This window comes from Amia ocellicauda, chromosome 3 (assembly GCF_036373705.1).
Source record: "Amia ocellicauda isolate fAmiCal2 chromosome 3, fAmiCal2.hap1, whole genome shotgun sequence".
Taxonomy (NCBI): domain Eukaryota; kingdom Metazoa; phylum Chordata; class Actinopteri; order Amiiformes; family Amiidae; genus Amia; species Amia ocellicauda.
Window position 1 is genome coordinate 25,577,321 of NC_089852.1, and position 23,481 is coordinate 25,600,801.

Below are 23,481 nucleotides of genomic sequence, written 5' to 3' on the forward strand. Positions count from 1 at the left end.
CATGGAAAGTCTAGCTGCTGTGTAACTGCCTAAGGGGTGTCTTAAAATTTTAATCATGGCACCTTCTATCCCTGAATTGATTTCAAAGAACCACCAACTGGAGAGAGAGAGGGAAAATAAAAAAAAATATGTATCTAATTGTATTAAATCTAATTTCATCCCAGTTGAAACAATTAACCAGACTCTCCCAATTATCCCTTTTGTCTACTGAGCCCTTTGGTCCGTGCCTGAAGATGTTAACAGAACGGAGATCACAGAGCAAACTCGGCCTGAGTCAAAACAGCATTTGGATATAAGCACTGTTCTCTGTTTTAATTATTAAATGGGAGCCCTCTCCGTTTGCGAGTTTCCGCCTCCCTGCTTTCCAGGAAGATGCCAAAAGCCCTCCGTTTCAGCCGGCATGGAGTTAAAATGGCTGTGGAATTCGGTCCCAGTACAGTTTAATGAACAGGAATATTGTATGTGACAGTGGGCCCAGTCTTATGTCCCTCTCCTCCCCCAGTTTCCTGAAGGAGCTGGATCGAATCTCTAGGAACGAACCCGTAAAGTTGCAACATGGCTCTAGGGTTTTCATTTTGAATCTTGCATCTTGCACCTGGTCAAGGCTTTCTGGTACAGGCAGATCCGGAGGCGTACTTCAGTGCAATATTTTGAGTCATGAACAAGCTGGATAATGGGCCGAGGACAAAGAGAATCAGTAACTTGCTATGTGTGTCTCAGCAGTCTCTTGTTGACGAGCCCATTACCTTGACCACTGAACAACATGATGGTGCATCCATGACTCTCCCTGCTCCTGTCAGAATGGTATAGAACTTATGCTGCCATTAACCTGCAATCCACTAAGGTCACTCTGCAGTCTCCTCAAAAAGACAAACAACATTGAGTGTCTCCAGCTGTCTGTGCCTCAGTCCAAAAGAGCGGGAACCTCCTCCCAAAAAAAATCAAGAGCACTTGCACGGCAACAATTTTTCGGTCTGGTAGAGAGCACCAGCGTTACCTATTAACATATTTTCTGGGGTGTCCATTTGCCCGTACCCCAGCACGTGGGGGGGGCATGTACCATTAAATAAAAGCACAGGAGTGCAGGACATCTCGCTGCAGAATTTCACTCCTGATGGGAGAGAGGAAGTGACATTTCCCTGGTCAGCCAGCAAGCAGCCGGCATGCTGCACTGCCGCAACTCAGGGAAAGGACGCGGAGACGAGCTTTGACAGCTCCACAACTGCAGCCGCTCTGAAACGCGCTTCGTACATCTCTTTAATGGCTGGCTATTGATTCCTCGCCTTGTCTGCACTCAATGCTGATCGATTCCCAGCTCTGAAAGACTCCCGGGAGGCTAGTTCACATACTCTGGGGTGGGGTGGGGTGGGTGGGCAGGTGTGTGTTATGTGTGTGTGTTAGCTTGAAGCCTGTAGGAGAGGAGAGAAAGGCGGAATGAAAGGGAGAAGGGGAGACAGACAGAGAGACAGAGTGAGAGAGTTATTAAATCACCTTGAAGGACGACAGATGGAGTGGGTAGATAACAGACAAGAGAGAGGAGAGAAAGGCAAAGTAAGCATCATTGCATCCTCACACAGATGAAGGAGTGTCCTGCAGTATAGTTTTTTACAGTATTATTTTTTGTGTGTGTTGTTTTCTCAAACGGATGACCGTGAAAACAACAAAGGTGCTGTTAATTGATTAATTTGCTGCATGTGGTTAAATTGTCTTTTTTCTAAATGATGTATAAGGAGTTAGCATGCAGATCAAACTGTTTCATTTATGTATTTATTTATTTTCTTTTTGTCTTTTCCCCCCCCATCCTCTTCAGTTGTTTCTCATCTGTTTTTCTGTTTTTGTTAGAGGACTTTTGATTAATGGTCCTAAAAACAAAAGACTTCAGTTTATGCACAGGGCTGATGTATGTTCACACGATAAATAAAAACACATGTGCTTGGACACACGCACAAAATAAAGTCCGCCTCACCATTGACGCTACACTATGTACCCAAGTATATATGCCTACTGGATTCAGGATCTGATAGTCCATGCGCTTACCAAAAATCTCATCAAGCTCAATTAACCTTTCTGCAGCCACGGCACATTGAAACACAATTTTTAAAACCATTTCTGCTTCACTTTTATTTTCTGATCAGAGTGTAGTGCTGGGAAGGGCTTGAAGGCAGCTTGCACAACCAAAACACTAACCAAATATTCATTGCCTCTGTGTAACACTGAAAGTATTTCCTGTTAAGTTTTATAAGAAGAACAGTTTATATTAAATATATATATTTTTTTGTTGAGAACAATTTATGAGAATAGGCCTCTTAGAAATTTGGAGAAACCCTTTTTTCATACCGCTGAAAAACACTTATCACCAGCTGCAGAGAATTACTCTATCAGTTGCAAAAACAAGAAATGACAAGAAGCCCTTGAATAAAAAAAACAACAACCAGTGTTGTGGTCTTTAATATCTTGTGGTTTTTAATTATTTAATGGGGTATTTCTCCTTTAAAAGACCAGCAACATTGATGGCAGTAAGACTTCAAAGTTGAGTGTATTAGTCCACCAATCTTGCCTACCTTTTACTGATGTCTAATTCTATCATCCAGTAGCATGTCTGTTTCCAGGTCTGACACATTGAAACTGCTTTAGTGAGCTGTCCAAGTCAAGCAGGCTTTTCATTGTGCGATTGTCCAGGATATATAGTCCTAATAACAAACATCTGCTCTCACACCTCTACACAACAATAACGCCAGCTCCCAGGGAGTCTTGGCTTGTTCGTTGCTTACTAGTAACATGGAGTGTGCCAATGCACTAATACTGGCATTTAATAATAATAATAATAATATAATAATAATAATAATAATAATAATAATTCATAATAATATATTTAGCCTACTCTTTATTTCTCATTTGCTTGAGAGACATTTGTATATTCTCCTTTTCAAGGCCTGCAACATTTATACCAAATCATAATAATGATCGTTATTGTTATTGTTTTTTTTTTGGTTATGCTATATGCATGTTATTCGTATTTCATTTCAGTGGCTCTGTCTCTGCCTTAAAATGGAAATGCATTAGCTAAGTGCGACTGGCTTATCGTAACACTTGTGCCTGTGGCTCCTAGTATAACTGGACCCCTAGGCGACACAGCCTTCAGCAGTTAAGCGTAGTCTTTAGTGTCGGCTCTTCTAAAGTGTCAGTCCTGTGTTACAGTATGAAGCTCTACTCGACAGTGTTTAGCTCTGATGTCCGGTGAAGTGTGGAGCTCCGTTTGACTGCTGTAATCCCTGTGCGAGGAGGTGATGAGCCGCCACCTGTCACTGCAGCAAACCGTAGTGTCTCCCAGTTTGCAATCAGACACCCTTTAGCCACTCTTCCTTGTCTGCTAAACTAATAATCCCGCTGCGCTAATAATGATTCCATATCTGTGATGTCATATCCATGATGTCATAGTCAGTGGCTTTGAGTTCGCCTGGTTTGGAGCCCCCTGAAGAATTCTGCCTTTAAAACTAGTGTGTGTGTGTGTATTTAATATTATGATTATTATTTATTACAGATTTTATTATGCATTTGCTGCTTACTAATTATACCCTGAACCAGATCAAATGCTGATCCCCTCAATGCTCAGATTTCTGTTTGGATCTGTTTTGCGTGGACTATTGCAAGTCACTGGCATTCTTGCGTAATACTTATTTTCTAAGCTGTCAGGTCAATTCATTTTACGTTTATTGAGTGAAAAGACCATGCTGTTATGAGCTTGGGGACTGAAATAGATGGCTGTGTTGTGTTTAAGGCAAGAGAAAAATAAACTAATAAAGACAAAGCAATAAAAAAGTTCTGTGACTCTTACTCTAAACATATTACTGTGGTCTCTGCATGTCTTCTTAAGATTATATATATATATATATATATATAAACATAGTTTTCGTATTTATTTTTTTATCTTTTTATTTACTGCAACCAGCAGAACGGATTTCATTAGATTTACTGCATCCCTGGCAAACCGCACTGTTTGAATAGTGTCCCAATTTGACGACCTCACTTTAGTGGTTAAATGTTATTAACAAACTATAGGCACTAAAACTGTAATTGGAAGGGTTTCACATTTATATATTAAGGACTCAGTGAATGCTGGTGTGTTCTGCTGCTGTTCATCATATAAAGTGGAATACACTGACTGTGCATGGTACACAGTCATCCCTGAGCCCAGCTCCTCTGGGGTTTAAACCAGTCATTATAGCACTTGCAATTCAGTTCTGTTATCCATTACTGCTTATGTAGGCTTGCCTTGTGCTCATTCGGTTAGCACAATCCGATTTATTTATTTGTCTGTGTTTGTGTGTTAAGAATAGCAGACAGTGGTCAGTGAAGATGGTGCAGTGTGATTGTGATTGTGTGAGTGTGAATGACGGCAAACATTGTTAAAGGCTTAAAATTGTGGCGCACATCTTTGACCTGCCGTTTAGCCCCCTCTGTGGTTCAGAACTGGTTGCTTTCAACTGGCTTGATGCCTATATGGCAGCAGGCTGGAGGAAATGCAGATGCAGGCATTGATGGGTGGCACAGTCCGGACCACACTGCCATGTGACTCCACACAGCAGGAGGTGTGTCTGCGGGCTGGGGGGTTCTATAACGAGGACTCCCTGTGCTCTCAGGGTTTGGCTGCTCGGTTGATGTTCTCCAGATTGTCACTCCTGCAGGCAAGGATGTCCCCAGCCAGTGAATGACGAGCCCTGCCTGGGTTATCTTATGGTATTGGGTTCATTCGGGCTTTAAAGATACAAGACTGTGGGTGGTATGTGAACTTTAATTAAATCTCCCCCCAAACACCAGACAAACACACAAAAAATAAAATGGTCTCATCTTCTTTTGTGTTCATTCCTTTGGTCCTGAGGACACGGAACAAGGTGTCCTCAGCACCACGCTGTCCTCAGGGGTTGTGTGTTTCAAAAGGAGACAAACATTGTTTGTGTGTGTGTTTTTTTATCTTTTTTTATATTTAGTCACATTTTTATGGCTCGCTTCGTGTCTTTGATCCTTCTCTCTCTCTCTCTCTCTCTCTCTCACTCTCTTTCTGGTGCATTGCATAACTGCCTTCTCTATCACTATACTGAAAAATTGTCCTAAAGCGCTTTCTCCTTTTGTTTTTTGGTAATTGCTTTATTGCTTGAAAAAGAAAACCAGCAGGCATTGATTCGCGGCATTTGGATGTTCAAACGGGGATTCATGCGCTGTTTATTAAGATAGAGCAACCCGAGGAAACCAGAAAGAGAGAGAGTGTCGATGCACACTTCTGTTGGTTTGCATTCCCTCAAGACCACCACTGCACAGTTTGTGCCTGTCACATTGCATCATCATTATGATGAACAAGATGATGCTGATTATTGTTATTAATTTTGACATATTAAGCAGACACATTTTTTCCCAATAATGAGCGTGTAGAAGAGCAGAGTTGCTTGTGATCTGTCCTGGTGATGACAATTTATGGGTAAATGTGAGAGAGTTGGATCGTACGGTTAGCTGAATGAATTGAAGTGGTGAATCTCCAAGAGCAGCTAGAAGGAGGTTAGGGAACTCTTCACTGGCCCACAGGAGGCCTGGCTTCTGGGTGTGCCAGATCTACCCTCCTTTACTGGAACCTGGCCCACCCCATCACCTTGGACGGGGTGGGATGCATCCTGTGACATTGTAGAGCAGTGGAAGGGAGTCTTGGCACCTGCATCAAACTCAATTTACAATCACTGTGAATCTGGCTGTCAAGTTGTCTTCAGCAGCATGGTCAATGTAGTAAAAGGAAACAAAGACTGGTAGAAGAAATCCCATCCCTGTCCTAGAAGCATGTTAGCTTCTAGTCAGTCAGGTCCCTCACTGCTCTTTCGCGCACAAAATACTTTGATGCAACAAGCACAAAGCCCTCTGCCGCTCTTCAACCGCTCCCTCGGCCTCCCGCCTGCTCCCCCTCCTGCGTGCCGCACTCTTCCTGCGAGTTCCAGAAGCCCTGAAGATAAGGGAGGAATGTGCCTGAGCGGGCCCTCCATCTTCTGCCGAGCACAGTGTGTGTCGGGGGCCCTGTTTGGATTGGCTCGGGTTTCAGGAGAGATGTGTTGGAATGAGCCGCCGCCTCATTGGCACTCTGACCTCTGGGGTCAGCTCCCATTACAACATGAAACATAAATGTCACTGGCCCTCCTGCTAAAGCCATTTGTCTTAAACTGGGTCATCTGTCCATGACTGTGCCGAGTCCCACCTGGTTTGTCTTCTGCCCCCCCCCCCAAACCAAATTTAAACCCATCATGTTTTAGTCCAATTCCAAACACTGAGAGCTGTTGGGACACTAACAATGTTCAGAGCTCTGGGGCAGGAGAGAAATCCCCTGCTGGTTGCTAGGCTCGTTTCTTTGGTAGTTTCCGCCACATTGAGATCTATGTGGCGTTTTCCTTTGTCTGAAACTTTACCGTTTATTGGTTTAAAGTCAAGGGTTATCAGCGGCCATCAGTTGTCAAGCCAGCGTGATAATGCATCACAGGTAGAGTTCAGTTGGAGCGACCCCGTCTCTGTCTCGCAGCCCTATCAGTGAGTGGACGCTGCATTAAACAAAGAAAATGCCGCCCATGGTTTGTAAGCCAACAGAATAAGCCTCTTCATTAAAGGAGTCAAAGTGTTTCCCCTGTGCGAGAGAATGTTACACCATTTTCAAGGAAGCAATTGAGGTACACGTCTGAGCCCTTTAATTTAAGGCGGCTGCACACACTGCTGTTAAGCTTAATAAATAAGCAAACGTCAGGCTGCCTAATGATAGCTAACAGCTGTAAGCGTATCGATTGATAGATTGAATGTTCACTTAGGGGCGATTCCCAGGAAAACTTCACTTGAAAGCTGGGCGTAAGCCATTGTTTTTGTTTTTTGTTTTTTTTTTTCCTCCTGCAGCATTTTTTCTCCATTTCTTTCCAAGTCGTACATAACGATGTATGACAAATGTATCAGTGCATTGGCAGACAAACACAAACAGCAGCCACATTCTAAAACAAACAATCTAACCATAATAACTTCAGTAATAACCTCATTAACCGTAGCAATATAATGGGTTCATACAATCAGAGGAGAGATGGGCAGGGTCCATGATTATTGCATTTGGCAGTGTTTTCCAATGCAGTTGAAAATATATTGAACAGATCATACAGGTAGTGTTTTGTGTAAAGGTAACCAGGTAGTAAGTGTATTCATACTCTTAAAGGCAGGCAATCCTGGTTTGTGTTTGTTTTGTTTTGTGTTTTCTGGTTTCGGTGTGCGTTCTGTAGATTTCTGTTGTTGTCCATTTTGTTTTTGTTTTTTTGTTGTAGTTTTTTAGTCAAAGTGGCTAGTGCCAAGCACATTCTTTCGCAATTCATCAAGCACCAGTGAATTCCAATGAAACTGCACAGCTAATACTTCTGTGGAGATTGGTTCAGCACAATTGCCAAGTGCATGGGCTGTATACAGTCAGTGTGTGTTTGAAATCGCTGCTTTAGTTAGTGATTCAGTGAGCTGTTGTGCTTACAGTCAATAGAGAATATCTATACAATAAGCTGGTAAAGTTATATATATATATAAATGCTTCTGCTTGGAAGAACAAAGAGAGACAGAAAACATATACATATATATTTTGATCAGTTTTCTGTCTCTCTTTGTTCTTCCGAGCAGAAGCAGTTGAGTTTCAGCCTGTATGCACATTTATTTAACTCAAAGCCACTGGATTTCCATATTAAATTTGACCATGGTTAATTTCCGCAGTGGTTTAAATTTAGGCATTATCTTATATTTTTCGCTTTATTAAAATAAAACCATGCGCCACACTTTGTGGCCTATTTTGAAGCTATACTTAGCTGTGTGTAGCCAGTCCTGTAGAGGATGACTAAAACAGTTTTGCCAGGCAAAAGTTGGAAAGATGTATGTATTTTTGCATTTGTGATTATTCTTAAACAGTTATAGATGGTTTTGTACCTTTGTAATGTGTTTTTAAACTCGCTTTTGGCAAAACCAGTCACAATTTGCGATCGGTTTCACTAGTCCTGCTCTTCTGCTATAAATTAAAGTAGTATACGCGTCATGCTTTCGTGACCTTTTAAATTTAAGACTGCGCTCTGAGTTATTAAACAATTGAGTGGAATAGAAAGACAATTTATATTTCTGTATGGATGTATTTATTTGTTTAAGAGCTGTTGTGTACCACTTCCTTTCCCCCTCCTCTGTGTCGGTGTCCGTGGAGCTCTGATTTGTGTCCACGTTCCTGTATTAAGTGTATAGCAGTGCTCACTGCACTGGAGCCGGCACGGAGAAGCGGCTGGCTTCTTCACGCTGCTGTGATTGTAACGCTCTTAATGGTTGTGTGTGTCCTACTGCAGGGCCAGCCACTGACAGCATTGTTAGTTCCACACTGCTCCCCCCTTGATAAATAGTTTTTGGGGAGCGCAGACTGGGAAGAGACCCTCCCACCCTCCCTCTCCTGCGCCTCTTTAGTCGCCGCTAATGCGGTGTGGAGGGCAGGCAGCCTCTGAGGCAGGCTGGCCACCTCGACCCCCACATCATTTGTTTGGGAGCGCCCCGTCAGCGCCTGTCTCGGCACCCATGATAAAGTGCAGCTTGGTAATTGCCCTGGAAAGCAGCCGGGTCAGGGGAGGGAGAGCAGGGGGGCTGACAGGGAGAGAAATCGCTCTACCCTCTCCTGCTCTCATCTTCAATTTGGCCGCCCCTGCTATCCCAGGCTGCGCGCTGAGGTCTTAATGTTTTCAGGCAAGGAATTCTCAGAGGACGCAGCCCCGGGCAGGACAGGTTACAGTGCTGGGAAGCCCGCGTTGGCAGAGGGATTCAGACAGCGCTGAGAAAGAGCAACTCTCACCTTTTGCATATATTTACCAGTGTTAACACTTGCATTAGATACATGTCCTATACTGAGAGCGCACACAAGGGATTCCTGAGACTGTCGCTGTGAAACTAGGAGCATGGCAAAGCAGAGCTGGCATGCAGGGTCAGTACGGATACAATACAATAGGCAAGCATTACAGTACAATGGGTGGGAACAGGTATGAGAAAATAATTTATACTTTCCTTCCACAGGGGTACAGGGTAAGATGGCCTTTATGGTTTTGGAGAAAACTTGGGGGAATGTAAAGTATTTGAGGTGTTCATTCACAGCTTGTTAAACAACACCCACGAACCCCAAAACACACTCCTGCCATTTCTGTTCAGTTTTAGTGGCCCTGTGTCAGTCCGGAGCTGGTTGAGGGTTTGTACGATGCTTCAGACCACCCTGGCATGGACAGGATTATATTTGTGTGCTCCACTGTGTTCACAATACGGGAGGGCTGCAGTGTGTGTGTTGTGTGAGACTGTGTGTTGGCCTCTCTGCGAGAAAGAACTGTGAAAGTACATGAGTGAGTGCGTGCGTGTGTGCATGTGTTTGTGTATGTATGTCTGTTTGTCAGTACATTTCTTTGCTTTTTATTGTAAAGTACAGCAGTGCCAAAAAAACTAAAACGGCGCTACTCTGTGCCAGATCTTGATCTTGCTCCCTGTCGTCTTCAATAATCCTGACTCTATTTTGTGTCTTCAATAAACTTTGCTTTGTTCATCATTTGGTCATCCCAGAGAGATAATACACAGCTGCGCATTGCCAATTGTCTTGGTTGCTGATTTAGTTTTTCTCCCCCAATTTTGCACGCAATATTAGTTTTTTTGTTTAGTTTGTTTTTACATTTCAGAAAATGGTTTATAAATCAAACAACCAATCTAATAACTAAATATATAAATAACCAAAATCATTAACTTTCCTAAATAAATCTGTAATGGTTGGTATGGTGTCGACACAGTGTGTGTTATTTAATTTAATATCGTATCGATTGCAGGGTTTTACTGTAATATATTTTTCTATTATACAGAGCTATATTTTAAGTACATTGCAGGCTGCAGGAAACACATCTGTGGTTGTGTTGTTGCTTGGTCATCTTCAGTGTGTTGTCCAGGGGAAGTGTGGTGGTGGCTGGTGCTGCAAGCTGTGCCGTGTGGGAGTTTTGTCTCCATACTGTAGCTCTCCAGCAACCCACAGTTCGTACAGTTGTGGCTGCACAAATTAGGACCTCAATTTAATGGCAACCTGCCTTAGGCTTAGCAATTCCCTAGTGGGTTTGGAACATTAACAGAAACTAGAGAAAAAGAGAGAGGAGAAAAAAAAGTATATGTATATTAGTCTGTGCCAATTTTATGATGAATTTGTCTAACTGTTACCAGATAAAGAGTAATGCTTGTCTTTCTCTCTCTCTCTCTCTGTGTGCATGCGTGCGTGTGTGCGTGCATGCATGTTTGTGTTTATGTATATTTGTTTTGATTGCATTGGTACAGTTTGGGTTTTCGTCACTCTACAAAAGCAGCTGATTTTACACTGTGAGTAGTTGCCCCCAGTCCAGCTGTGTGAATAGGGGGGCAGTGGTGCGGTCATGCATTATGATTTAAAAGGTGTGTTAGCACAGTTATTCTTTCAACCAAAGTAACTCTGCAGTGTTTGGGGATGGAGATTCACATAGCAGGGCTGGGAGGCACATATCAGAGGGATCAGATTTCAACCTCAAAAGGAATGTAAAAACAAACAAACAAACACAAAAACAAAAAACAACATTCCAACTATCAAGGCCAAAACTAGTTCCTGTATATTGGCCATTGAGGTTTGTTGGAATATACACCCCTTCAATATTTTGTATTCTGTACTTATTTGTTAAGTTGTGTAATGTCACAGTTAAGCCCCACCTGTGCATAACGAGGCAATGAAAACTTGGAGAGAGATGATCAACACCTATTCACATCAATCTAATTATCCCTGCTTTAAAATATAATAATTTTAAATATGATTATTACTGTTATTATAATACTAAACCTGCACTGCCATGTCAGCGCTTTATCTGTAAATTGTGCTTGAGATCCTGAGACACAGGAGGGCAGCAGACAGGGTGATGGTGATCGGCCTGCTGAGCTCGCTACGATTCTGAGCCCAAGTCTCTGGTCACCGGGGTAGGCGGTGTCGGAGGGGGGCTGTAAGAGGAAGGAAGGCCCAGCAGCAGATTGGACCATTTATCAATGGAGGAGGGCTGGGGAGCCTCCGAGCTGCCCAGGCGGAAATTTAATTAGAGAGACAGAGATCGCAAGGAGACTGGAGGGCAGGTGACAAAACACGGCGAATCGGGCGAGCTGCTTTTATTGATAGCGTACCGGGGAGCAGACCGGTCCTGCTGCAGCTGCCTTCCCCCGTATCAGAGGATAACCCTGTCTGATACCATCAGGCCGCTTCTGCACCCAGAGGCCTCAGAAAAATGCATTTGGATGTTTTCTGACTAATCCAGCTTTGCAGTGTTGATTTTATTTATATGGGGGGATGGCGGGGGGGTGCCTGCAGGTGAAGGAAGAAAAAAAAAAAACATAATGTGTAAAAAATATATATTTATACGTTTTGCTGCTCTGTTTTAAGACACCGGCTTTTTTAAATTGTAGGCTTAGATTATATAGTGCATGGCAGTATAGTACAGCAGAGTGTGGTGTAGCTATTGCAGATCTATTCCTTCAGTATTACAAAACACTGAACTCTCCTCTCGAAGCTGGCAGGTTTTTCAGGGGATGCAGCATGGGCATTGCCGCTCAGTACAAGGAGGTTTATTACAATGTGCTTGACTGATTCTCAAGGCGCATCTCGATGCAGGAGTATTCCCCGTGCTACTTGAGAACAGTGCTTTATGTGAATACATTCTCACAGAGCCATCGCAGCCTCTCATCCAATTATATTAAACAAATGACCCGGGTTGAAAATTGTCACTTAGCACAGTCAAGGATGTTTTCCTGTGAAGCTGAGAGTGATTCAAATGAATGTCTGCTCACCTCATAGCCTGCTAATGGAGAAATTACAGTATGGTGCTCTGTTCTTCAGCACAAAGGAAAGGGGAGAAATGAGAAAGCAATGTAATTCCACTGTAGAGGAGCATGCGTTATGTATAGTGATCATTCTGAATAATAATTATAATAATTATAATAATAATAATAATAATAATAATAAAACGTAAAAATTATTATATATGCAAGTAGAGGGATATGTGCTAAGACATTTAATTATTTGTAGCCTATTATTGTACATGTTGCTTGAAGTCTATAGGCCTGTTGTTGAAAAATATTTGCTTGGATCTTCCCATGCTTGCCATCAAGCCATAACAATATGAAACCCAATAAGTAAGTAAGTAAAGAAATTAATATAAATGTACAAGTACAACGTCTATTGTCCAGAGGAATGTGAACAATTTGAAAAACGTGTAGTGATGGAGAATTATTGGATTGCCTATGGAAATCCAGCTTTCGTCATGAAAATTCAATACAATCCTGTAAATTATATTGAATTTCAGTTTGAATAGAAACAGTCTTAGATTGCAGTCTCAACCTCTAGATTTCCCCTCTTGAGAAAATTAAGATTAAATTCGGACTTCTGATTTAATGTGCCTCAAACACTGGCGTGAGGTACTATAAATCTCTGAACCTTTTACTGAGTATCGTCTTTCAAGAAGGACATAAATAAATATGTCGATCTGTATTCATATTTCTAGACTGGAAATGGACTGCTTTGTGTTTAATCCTGCAGTGTTTATTCTCACCAGATTATTCCAGGATCAGTAACCTAAATAGCTCTTTGTGCTTACAGAAATGAAAAATAAAACATAGAATAAAGTGTTTTTTTTAATTCTGCTGACTGTTTCTTCAGAATGGTTGTGAAATATGTATTTTTCCAGACAGTCTCTTGGAAATACTAAACACATGTTTGTAACATACTTGTGGACTGGTGGCTGTGTGGTTGTGCCACAAGTGCTTTGCGCAACCTGCGGTGCTCGTCTGTCTGGTGCGGATGGTGCATAGTCTGAATGAACATGAGCTGTCCAGTTTTACCGCAGTAATTGCTGACAAAGGTGTAAATATCCCCCTTGTGCCATGTCTGCCAGCACCAAGCCATATGTGATGTCAAAGGCCAAGGTATCAGATTTGTTGGTTCGTGTTGGTTTGTTTTGGGACTGGTCTCTGTTGTGATTTTGGCCACTGCTGTAACTCTAGGGCTCGTCATAAAAATAAAAAACTGCAAGGTGACCAAACACTCAGTGGGGCTTAGCTAGGGAGGACTGTCAGCACTAAATCAGAACTGGGGATAATGCCACATTTTTCAATTTTTTTTGGATAACCTGTGCATGCCTTGCTCACAGTGCATCCAGGAGAGTGTGCAGCCGTCCCCTGGTGTCGGGGAGCACTGAGCTCAGTGCCCCCAGCTCTGCACAGGCATGCCCGCCCGCCCGCCTCTCACTCAAGTGTCCTCATTGTTCAGCCGGCTCTTCAGCTGAACAGCTCCTTGGCATTTTAAAATGTAATTGAGTAGGTGTCTGCTGAATTCTCAATAAAGCAGGGCTTAAACAGAATCCTCCCATTGTTTTGTACATAAGGACCCAGAACTGGTGATCTATGTACTTGGTGTAAGAGCAACTGCATGCATATGTATTTATCTATTGCTTGGTTTCTTTGTGCGTTTGGCAAAAGTTGTGTAGCGCCAAACAAATAAAAGAGCGATAATTTGGCATTAGACCAAGCCACAACAGTTGCTTTTCTACAGCACTTGAATGACCGTACGCTCCAGGTCAGTACTCTCGGTGACTCAGTTGCTTGTAAATGTTTAATTGAATTTACCTTGGTAAGGACAAAGCAGATCCATTATGAGAGATCAGTACACGGTCTAGAGAGGAAAGGAGCGAAAAAATCTATGGTTTGCAGAAGGATCAGCATTTTTTGCAATATCTTAATTTATACATATTTCTAAAATCTTTCCTGATTGCCCTTGTCTTGGCTTTGATACAAAATGTTGTTGGCTTTCTCACGGTACAGTGTGTCTGCGTGTGCGTGCATTCATGTGTGTGTGTGTGTGTGTGTGTGTGCGTGTTGGTGTGCACCGTGCTGTATTGCTGGAGCTGTCTGGTGGGGGTGCTAGATGATGAGTCTGGGCGGCTGTGCAGTCTCCCCCACTCTTGCCAGCCAGACACAATGGACATTAGTGACCCGGCAATGCATTGCACAGGATGAGAAGGAGATGGTGGAATGAAAAATTGAAGTTTTCCTCCTCCTCCTCCTCTACTCACACACTGCAACAGCCACCGCCAGCTGCGTGCCTGGCTCCAGCGTGACCTTTCGGACATGTGGGCCCTCTCTCTGTCTCATCCGTTCACACAAGGACCCTTTCCACACGCTGTGAAGAGGGTGTGCAGCCGAACTTTTTTGGTGTATCCCCCCCCAAATCCCCCTCCACCCACCACCACTCAAAAGTTTAGAAAAAAGAACGTCTTGAGTGTGTGGCTGTATTTTCTTGGCACCCCAACCTCTCCTACATTTTACACATAATAGCTTATGGGCCTGGACCTTAATTCTCCAAGGAGTCACTCTCACTCCTGTTCTCATGTAATCAAGCATATTTATCAGCTCTGTCATGTGTTGTGTCAGAGGAGAGTCTGGCTGTTCAACAAACACAAACAAAAGTCTAGCGAGGGGGAGGTTTGCTACTTGATTTTTATTTTATTTAATCTTATTTATTTATTTTCTTCAAACCAAGGGGGGGAGGCTCCCTTTTTTGGCAAAGCGCTTGATAAATCTCACTCACTGTATTTAACACAAATCCGGTATTTATTAAAGCAATAAGCTGGTTGCAGTGTTTTTCATGGGTCCCTCCTGGGCAGGCCATGTCACAGTGGCTGCGCACGGGGCTGGCCCTGACTGATATAGCTAATAAACTTCATTTAAAGCTAATTCCTGTTCTCTTCCTGCAGCTGGCGCAGGTGACGGACGATCGATATCTCCTGCCGTTTCCCCGGAAGCTCAGTGGGTCAGGAACAAGGCCACTCCATCAGTGTACAGCCTTTCATTAGTGCAAAGGACACTCCAGGTAGGCCTGTGTCTGTGTGCTGCGCTGCGCTCCGCTGCACTGCGACGCTTTGCTAAGGCAGGGTAAAAAAGACATAGCTCTAAAATTGACAATGCCATGCCTGCACTTGTGTATGACTTTAGATTGCATTACTGTTTTTGTTTCGGCAATATTAATAATTATTATTTGGATCACAAAATGCGTATTTGTTTATCAGCTTCTTTCGAAATCTGTTTGTGGTGCCCTGGTTCCACAAGAATGATTGCCAAAGTGGTGTATTCAGTCAATCCCCTGCATACTGAGGGCTTAAACAGCTGCTGCCAGTCGTCCCTGTGCTCTATCACAAATTAAATCCATTGTCGCCAGAGTCCTGGGGACGTGGGAGCCGAGTAAACAGCGGCCTGGCGGGCTGGGTGTATCTTATAAACATGGCAGCACGCTCAGCTGTACGTCTCTGCAGGCACCTCTCCCCTTCGGCCCGTGAGGAGTGTGTTCTCGACGTTATCAGACAACTCTCTCTGAACACACACTCGCACGGCCCGGGCTCCCTCTCCGGCTGATAAGTGTGGTTTGAGTACACGGCGTTCTCGACCAGTCCTTGATAAGAGCACACAGACACGCCAGCCGAGTTGAGCTCCACACACTCTCGGTGCACAGCTTATCTCGAGCCCTTACCTCGGGGCTGCAGCCTATGATAACGCGTGTCCATGTGGGAAGAGATCCACCACCGTCTCCCCAGCTGAAAGGGATGGGAAAGTCCTGTCTGACTCTTTAGTCAGCATCGCTTAACCACATTAGAGTTCGGGTGAAAATGAGGTTTGACGGGTGAATTGGTGCACAGCTTATCCTGAATAGATCTGAGGACATTATTTGTAAAAATTAAGAAAGGAGAAAAGAGTGGGAGAGGCCTTGAGCTGCATATGCTGTGCTTATGGATTTGTAGTCTGCACACACACCCTTTACACGCTTATACCTTCAAAACTTTGCTAAGGGATAGTGCTGCCTTCTTGTCCTCCAGTAAAGACCTTCCTATGGCCAGAACTCCCCTCTCACAGGTCCCCAGGCTGCGCGGCAGGTAGACTGGAGCTGCAGTGAAAACTGTGATATATTACACTTCACCCCCTTCCTCCCTCTCTCCCCTCGCTGTCAGGACTAGGCTTGCAGAGCTCTGGTGTTTATCAAAGAAAATTAAACCTCGCGGCCAAGTTTGGACAGAAGAAAAAAAAAAATCTTGTATCAAGCTAGCCTTAAGTAAAAGTCCTGGGCTTCTCTTAACTCTGTAATGGTGCTTACTATAGGCAGTGTGTAGTTTCACTCTTTATTAGGACGTTGTAGTAATTTTTTAAGTATGTAGTGTATATAAACCCTATGCATTTAGCACACGTCTTTCTCCTATTCTTGTATTTAGCTGCTTGCACCAGAAAAAGTGCTCAATTCAGCCTCCGTGGACAGGCTTATAAAGGGACTTGATCTGATAACCAGTGTTACATTTCAAGATTGTACAGAGTTAAACTGAGAGAGACTAATGTTATCAAGGCAGTTTCTCTTACAGTTCCACAGAGATTATCACACGTCTTTGATGTTGCTGAATGAACTCGGCACAGGAAACATAGTGCTCTGAATTCCAGGCCCAGAGAAGATTGTGGCCCTGAAGTTGGCTTCTCACTGAGCCCGATTTCAATTTAACAACTCTACATCTCCTACAAAAGGACAGTTCTATTTTTGTGTACGTTTATTTGTATGTGTGTGTATGAATTGGAGGTATTTTTACAAATGAACAGAGGTTAATGGCTGTGTGTGTGTTTGTAGTAAAGAAATAAGTCTGTGTGTGTGTGTGTGTGTGTGTGTGTGTGTGTGTGTGTGTTGGTGTCAAAGCACAGGCTGTATTTTAATAAGACAGCAGTAATAATAAATCCTGAGAGGCAATCACCTTCCACTTTCTTCTGAATCAAAGCAGAGCAACATTAGCCAGCACCATGCTCAATTACAGTATTCATCAGGAGCGGTATTGGTGAGGGGGGAGTGATTGAGTTTGCGGGGAGGCGTCTGAGTTTATGGGGTGTGGGGGGGTTAATGATAATGGAAAAAGAGGGGAATTACACACCACAGTCACTAGCTTTTAAAGACACAGTGTCATTTATAACACACACACACACACACGCACATATATACAGCTCTGGAAAAAATTAAGAGACCACTGCAAAAATATCAGTTTCTCTGGTCTTACTATTTATAGTGTGTTTGGGTAAAATGAACATTTTTGTTTTATTCTACAAACTACTGACAACATTTCTCCCAAATTCCAAATAAAAATATGCATGGAATGGAATATCTGACATACATGTAGAGATGCTGATTTAAGAAATATTTGCAGTGGTCTCTTAATTTTTTCAGAGCTATATATATATATATATATATATATTATTATTGCAGCAGATCCTTGCTTTTGCTCCACACAACAAGGCCCTAGGAGTTCTTCTCTCTGACGCCTCACTGTAAAAACAATAAAACTGCTTCATCATGGCCGTCCAATCCAAGCTGTAATTTTGTCGTGTTTTTTTATAGAGAAAATATTTCCATATCCCAGTAACAACCACCCAAGTTTAAGGACTCTGGAGGGAGGTTAAGTTTATGATTTATGACTTTGTGGCCTAATGGTTTAGATGTGGCTTTTGCGTAAATTGGTGGTAATGAAAGTTTTGTGCAAATCGAGCAATAAATACAGCCCTTCTTCATAAGGGTGAGATGACAAGGGTGCAGCGGCAGAGAGCAGATAGTCTGTCTTCAGTCGTGCAGTCTGCACGGGCTCATCCATAACGTGAGACACTCAATCGCGAGACGCACAGCTGGTGACAACTGACTTGACTTCTGACTTTTTCTCCGCAATGTTCTCAGAGTGGGTTCTTTTTCTTTTTTCTTTTTTCCCCGTTGTTCTTTTGTGTTGTGTGGAAAGGCTGGCGTGGAATATAAAAATAAATATATAAATAAATGTTAACTGTCTTGTCAGTCATCTCAGCACGTCTCTTCGTGATCAGGATCAGGATATTGCAATAATTGTGCAAATTATGTTTTCTCACTTTTGTTTTCCTCACACTTCCCAAAAACGTCTGTGTAATTGGACAAAATGATCTTCCTAATTATATTTGATCTTTATCCTAAGTGACTGACGCATCTATTAGCTGTGGACTGCTTTGCTGTAAAAATATAATGTACCCACATGTGTACCCACTTATGTACCCAAATATAATGTCCCCACAAAGCCCTGGTACTGTCCGTCTGTCTCTCATGCTGTGAATTGAATCACCAGTAAAGAGAGCACTAAGGGATCATGGAGGGCTTGGAAAGAGACGGTCCACAGCAGACTCCAGTTTTGCGTAAATCGGTCTGCGCAGCATTGTAGTGCATCTTCATGATTGAAAACAGAGAAAGAGGGAGAAAAGAGAAGGAGAGGTGGGGGTAGGGTGGATCGCTCTGTGCAGCCCTTGTTAATGGAGAGGAGTAGCCCTGGGGAGATTGATGATCTGACTTAGATAAGAAAGAATAACATGAAGGAGATGCATCCTGGGTACTCGAGGGCCCTGCAGTGCTAGGAGCCAAGATTCCGGCTGCAACGAGCCTCTTTCCCAGCAGACCGCAGCGCCAATGTCCTCATTCCCCTCCCAGTGCCGTGCTGCCCTCTGCACAGCATGGGCCCACCGGCCACTGGGGGTCTCGCATGTACTCACATGTTAAGACGTGTATTTATTGCTTTGGCTTTCTAGTACAAAAACTCTCAAGTCATGGGTCTCAACGACAGACGGCCGCAAAACACAGCGTGATTGTACAATAAAGAGCTTTAACAGTTTTCAGACCTCGTGAATTTCAATTTCAATAAATGCCATGTAGATTAGCTTGTCGGGAGATAACTGGTCAGCCAACCCCCTTTACTTTACACAAGCTTTTAGTACTGCTCTGCAGATCTTTGTTGGTCACTCTCGTGTTTCCAGGACGCTCTGGGAGCCGGGAGGTGTAGTGATTCTGTTGGACACTGCTCTGATTAATTGAAATGCCTGTCAGAGGCTAAGAGGGGATCTTTAATAGATCTCTCCCAGGGTCTCATGAAACTTTTTACTCTCCTAGCCACACTTAGGTCGTACACTGTCTTTGCACAATTTTCTCATTCAATTTGGGGGGGAATCCATATGCATCTCAGTAAATAAATAAATATATACTGTAGAGAACTATTGCAAATATAAGGGTGTTCCAACAGTTGATTGAGTGTGTTGACATTGACCGTGTCCGGAAGACATCAGTCTGGGGAAGAGTCACATCAACGTGTAGCGCTTTGCTTCGTGATCGTACCATAGCTGTTAAGAGCCTTTATAAACAAATATTTGCATACATTGGCATTAAACAAATAAAGCATTCCGACATTCCAAGGCTCCGCAGTGTAATGGACGCTCCACACCTGCAAGGCCATGTGATAACAGCAGACCTGTTTGCTACAAACTGGATTGAACGGAAGAAACTTCAGCTGGCAGTTTGAGAAGGTGTGATTTTATTGACTGCTGAGATCTGCACAGCCGCTCTGTTTCAGATAGCAGCCCCTGCCAGGAAAAGAAGGGCCAGTGTGTGAAGCATCTAAAACACGAAGCGAGAACGCCAATATCACAGGTCCCTGCGGGTGGAGGCCAGTAGGTGGTGAGTGTTAGGGGAGGGCAGCAGCTCTGAGGACTCGGACACGTGAAGCCCGGGTCTCTGAATGTTGTGTCTCTGAGCTGCAGCTGTTGGATGTGATTGGACAGCTGATTGGACAGGATCGCTATTAAGACTAAAACACCTTGACCCCAATACTTTTCATTAGACATGTTAGACTAATAGGTGGATAAACTTTCAGAAATGCTTTTAGGAAATACTTTTGTAATCGCTGTTGATTTTACTCTGGGTCTTTGTCAAGGTTGTCAAGTGATCTATTTTTTCCCTAAACCGAATGGGTGGAAATCCACCAAAGGTTTATGGTCATGGTTTATGTGTCATGGTTTTATTTGCATTTCGATAAAAAATAAAATCTTTAATTTTTTCTTTTTTTTTTTCTACCTTGACAGTCAAGACATATCTTCTAAAGTTTCAGCATGGCACCCTGCCCCCCCCCCCCAGCCCTGCATGCTCAGACACAGACTCCATTGTCCTACACAGTAGATAAAGAAGCCTGTTCTAACAAAGACAGGAGATCTTCTCACTGTACAAGTGCCCAGGATTGCAAGTATCCCACTAAACAAAAAAGTTCTGACAGTGTGGACGCTTACTGTTATAGGGGCTGTTAAACATCTTAAACATCCTGTAGAATTATTCATATGCTGTACTTCAGTACTTTGTCAGATTAATCCTTACAGACAGCAGTCTCTTAGTCAACCAACAAAAGTGTGTGAGCAGACTGAAGCTGGTGAACCATCTGGACTCTGTTTCAAGATTTGCTTGGAGTTGTGCAATTTTCTCTGCAATATCCTGAGCTGCAGATAAAAATAAAATGTATTTCTTATTGAAGCAGTCTTTGGCAGTGTAAATGTTTTTTCACCAGGCTATCTGGATCTGCATTGTGATTTCAACCTAGCGGGAGTAACAGTGCTCTCTCACTCTCACAGGCCCGGCCTACTGCACTGCAGTTTGCTCACTGGGGGCGACTTCGGTAATCTCCCCAGGATGTATGGACTGTAATCTTCCCGTTTCTAAATAATTTAAGGGTGTTTAATACCCACCCCTCCATCCCTTCAAAACCAATCACATTTCCCGTTGTACATTTCACTTCTTCTCAAGTGCCCAAAGCATTTTGTGTGGCTCAGTGAACTCCAGAAAGGACAATGTGAAGGTTCCCATTAATCTCCTCCAGTTGACTACAGTTTCCCTTCAAAGCTAGGGCTATGAAAATGGTTTCAAATTGGACTACAGTGCATCTGTGTCCAGCCCTGTGTGACCCACAAGGCCAAGCTGTACTGGGTACCCCTGTATTTGTCTGTTCTTCTTGGTGCTTGGCGTTGTTGTTGCATCTGTGCTCAAACGCTTAGATGTCTGGGTGCGGGGGCATCTCTGCTGCTGCATAAAACCGTGCGTCTCCATCTGAGCGTGTGCCGAGAGCTACAGCCCCTGCGAGGTGTGCGTCCTCTGCCGCGGAGGGGAAAGAGACAGATCGCTGCTGATGTCAGTCACGTGACAGGAGTGACTGATTAACCTGTATACTTCCCGAAAATGCCACAGGCGCCGTTCTGATTAAAGTTCAGAGTGCTATCTATCATCCCCCTCTGCATCTCCCGTGTCTTCACTGCAAAATGGATGTGATTCTCAAAATTTAATATCGTTTGCTTGGGAAACCATTTGCATTTTGCCATCATCTTCCCAGACAAGCCACGGAGGAAAAATCCTGCTGAAGGAAGTAATGGGTTACCCCATTTCTCTCTCCGCTCTCTCTTTCTCTTTCTCTGTGTCTCTGTTACTGGTGCTCTGTCTCTCTTTTTTCCCCTTAAAAGTCTTTGGCAATGGCAGCTATATGTTATCGACTCTCTTGTGACATTAAACTATATTTCATACTCCTAGTGGGCTGCTTGTGGTGCTAGAGCAGTAATAGGATTATGCATGTATGGGGAAGGTTTCGTCAGTGGATTAAAAAAAAAAAAGTAAGCACGCAATGTTCTGGTTATCCATGCAAAAAATTGAAGCTTTTAAAAGCATCGAGGCATCAGTGGAGGATCTGAGGACAGCATCTTTTTCTGGGAAAACGTTTAATGTGGAAAGCTACATAAGATCAGCTCCATTCTCTCCTGACATAATAATCTCTTCCGAAATGCCCCCCTCTGCTCCCCCTTTAGAAAAGAATGAGAACTTTTTTCCAGAAAATACATATTATGTTTTATTTAGTATTTATTTATTAATGTATTGTATTTATCTTCCATTGTTATTCATTTAATAGCCTTTATTTTAAAAATCCTTTCATTATTTTGTCAGTCTTCACAGTCAAACTACTTAGAAATCAGTGAATCACTGTCTTTGTCTATGGGTGCCATGCTTTGCGAAATGCTTTGGGGTCTGGACAGAAGAGTGACATGGAAAATTAAGACAAAGAAACACAAATACTTGTCTGTCTTTGTAATATACCCCAAATAAATAAACCAATGTATAGATAAATAGATAGCTTGTAATCTGAGGTATTGTAAATCTTAGGGGGATCATGTGTCCATGAGCTTCAATTTTGTAATTGTTTGATTGACTTCATTTAATTATGTTACTGTTGCTTTAAATGGGAGAAGAACAACCTATTTTTGTTAATTTGCTCATAATCGCCTGATGCCATTCTTCAAACTAGCACACATATGGTGTCAATAGTGGCTATTATCTAAAATATGTAATCTCCTTAATGAAAAAAAGGCATCTGAGCTAGAAACATATATACACAATTTCACTCTCATTTTCTCAGAGGTTTAAAATAGATTGTAAATGACATTCACCCTCTACCTCCTGTGCACCAGTGTAGCATCAGCAGATTTTAATCCTGTGGTTTCTAAAAGTGACAAAATGGCAAACAGGTTTGGTCAGAGGGAGGTACCTTGACTCCACTCAGTTGGCTCAAGCAAAATTTTAAAAACGTGAGGCTCGGTGGAAACATGCGGCCCTGCTTTCTGCTTGTAAAGGTGTTTAGCGGATAGACCTATTGGAAAAATAAAACTGGGGGAACTCATTTGCTTTGATCTTTTTCCACTGGATTCATTTACTGTATGTAATCAGAGCTGAAAAAAAAAGATGTGAATTAACCCAACTTCAGCAGACATTCCACAGTATTACATTTTATGACTCGGACCTTAAGCCCTTTAGGGTCTCAATGAGCTCATATAATCAAGGCCGTCGCAAAACCTGGAATGACTTTCTAGTCATGCTCTGTTAGTCTTTCCTGTCAGAGTGACTTCGCAGCTCACTACAGGATATCCTTACAACAAGGGTGGGATCTGTATACCTTTCTAGCCCTCAGTGTTATTGTATCTTTATACTGCATGCACATTCCTTTTCTGAATCTAATTTCTGTATTTACTGTATTAATTAAGTGAGCGATTTTGTTTGTTTGTATCTCTGAGTTTTTCCACCCAACTCTGAGGGGAAGAACTGAAAAATAAGGTTGGTGAGCCTCTTATTTGGCAAGGGGGGTTCACATATCTTCCAGTTATAAAATAAAAAAAATACACAGAAAGAAAACTGTAAGATGCTGTCAGATTGCATTTCGGCTGGAGGCCCTGACGCCCGTTTCTCGCAGCGTGGGGAGCGAGCGGGAAGAGAGCCCTGTGTGAGAGCGGCTGCTGTTATCCCTGCGCCCGCTGTCGAGAGTGGAGACTGTTAACAAGACTCCCTGGTGTACCCCTTCCTGTCTGGCAGGGCCGGTCTTGTTGTTTTCAGATTAAATAAAATGAAGGCAAAACTCACAGTGACAGAACTAGCCTAATCTGATAGCATGCCTTGTAGTCAGCATGTTTCTCATTCTAGCGTGTCTTCTCTGATATAAAAAAAAATACAGATAGAGGTGATTTGAA

General features: G+C 42.9%; 1 protein-coding gene across 3 annotated transcripts in view; it reads left to right on the forward strand.

The window, feature by feature from the left end:
• The window catches only part of raraa (retinoic acid receptor, alpha a), a 158,488-nt gene that overhangs the window by 29,553 nt on the left and 105,454 nt on the right, over window positions 1–23,481 (forward strand). For all 3 annotated transcript variants that reach the window (XM_066698678.1, XM_066698681.1, XM_066698679.1), the window contains exon 2: window positions 14,841–14,956. The gene's annotated coding sequence lies outside the window, so the exon portion shown is untranslated. The remainder of the gene's footprint in view (window positions 1–14,840; window positions 14,957–23,481) is intronic.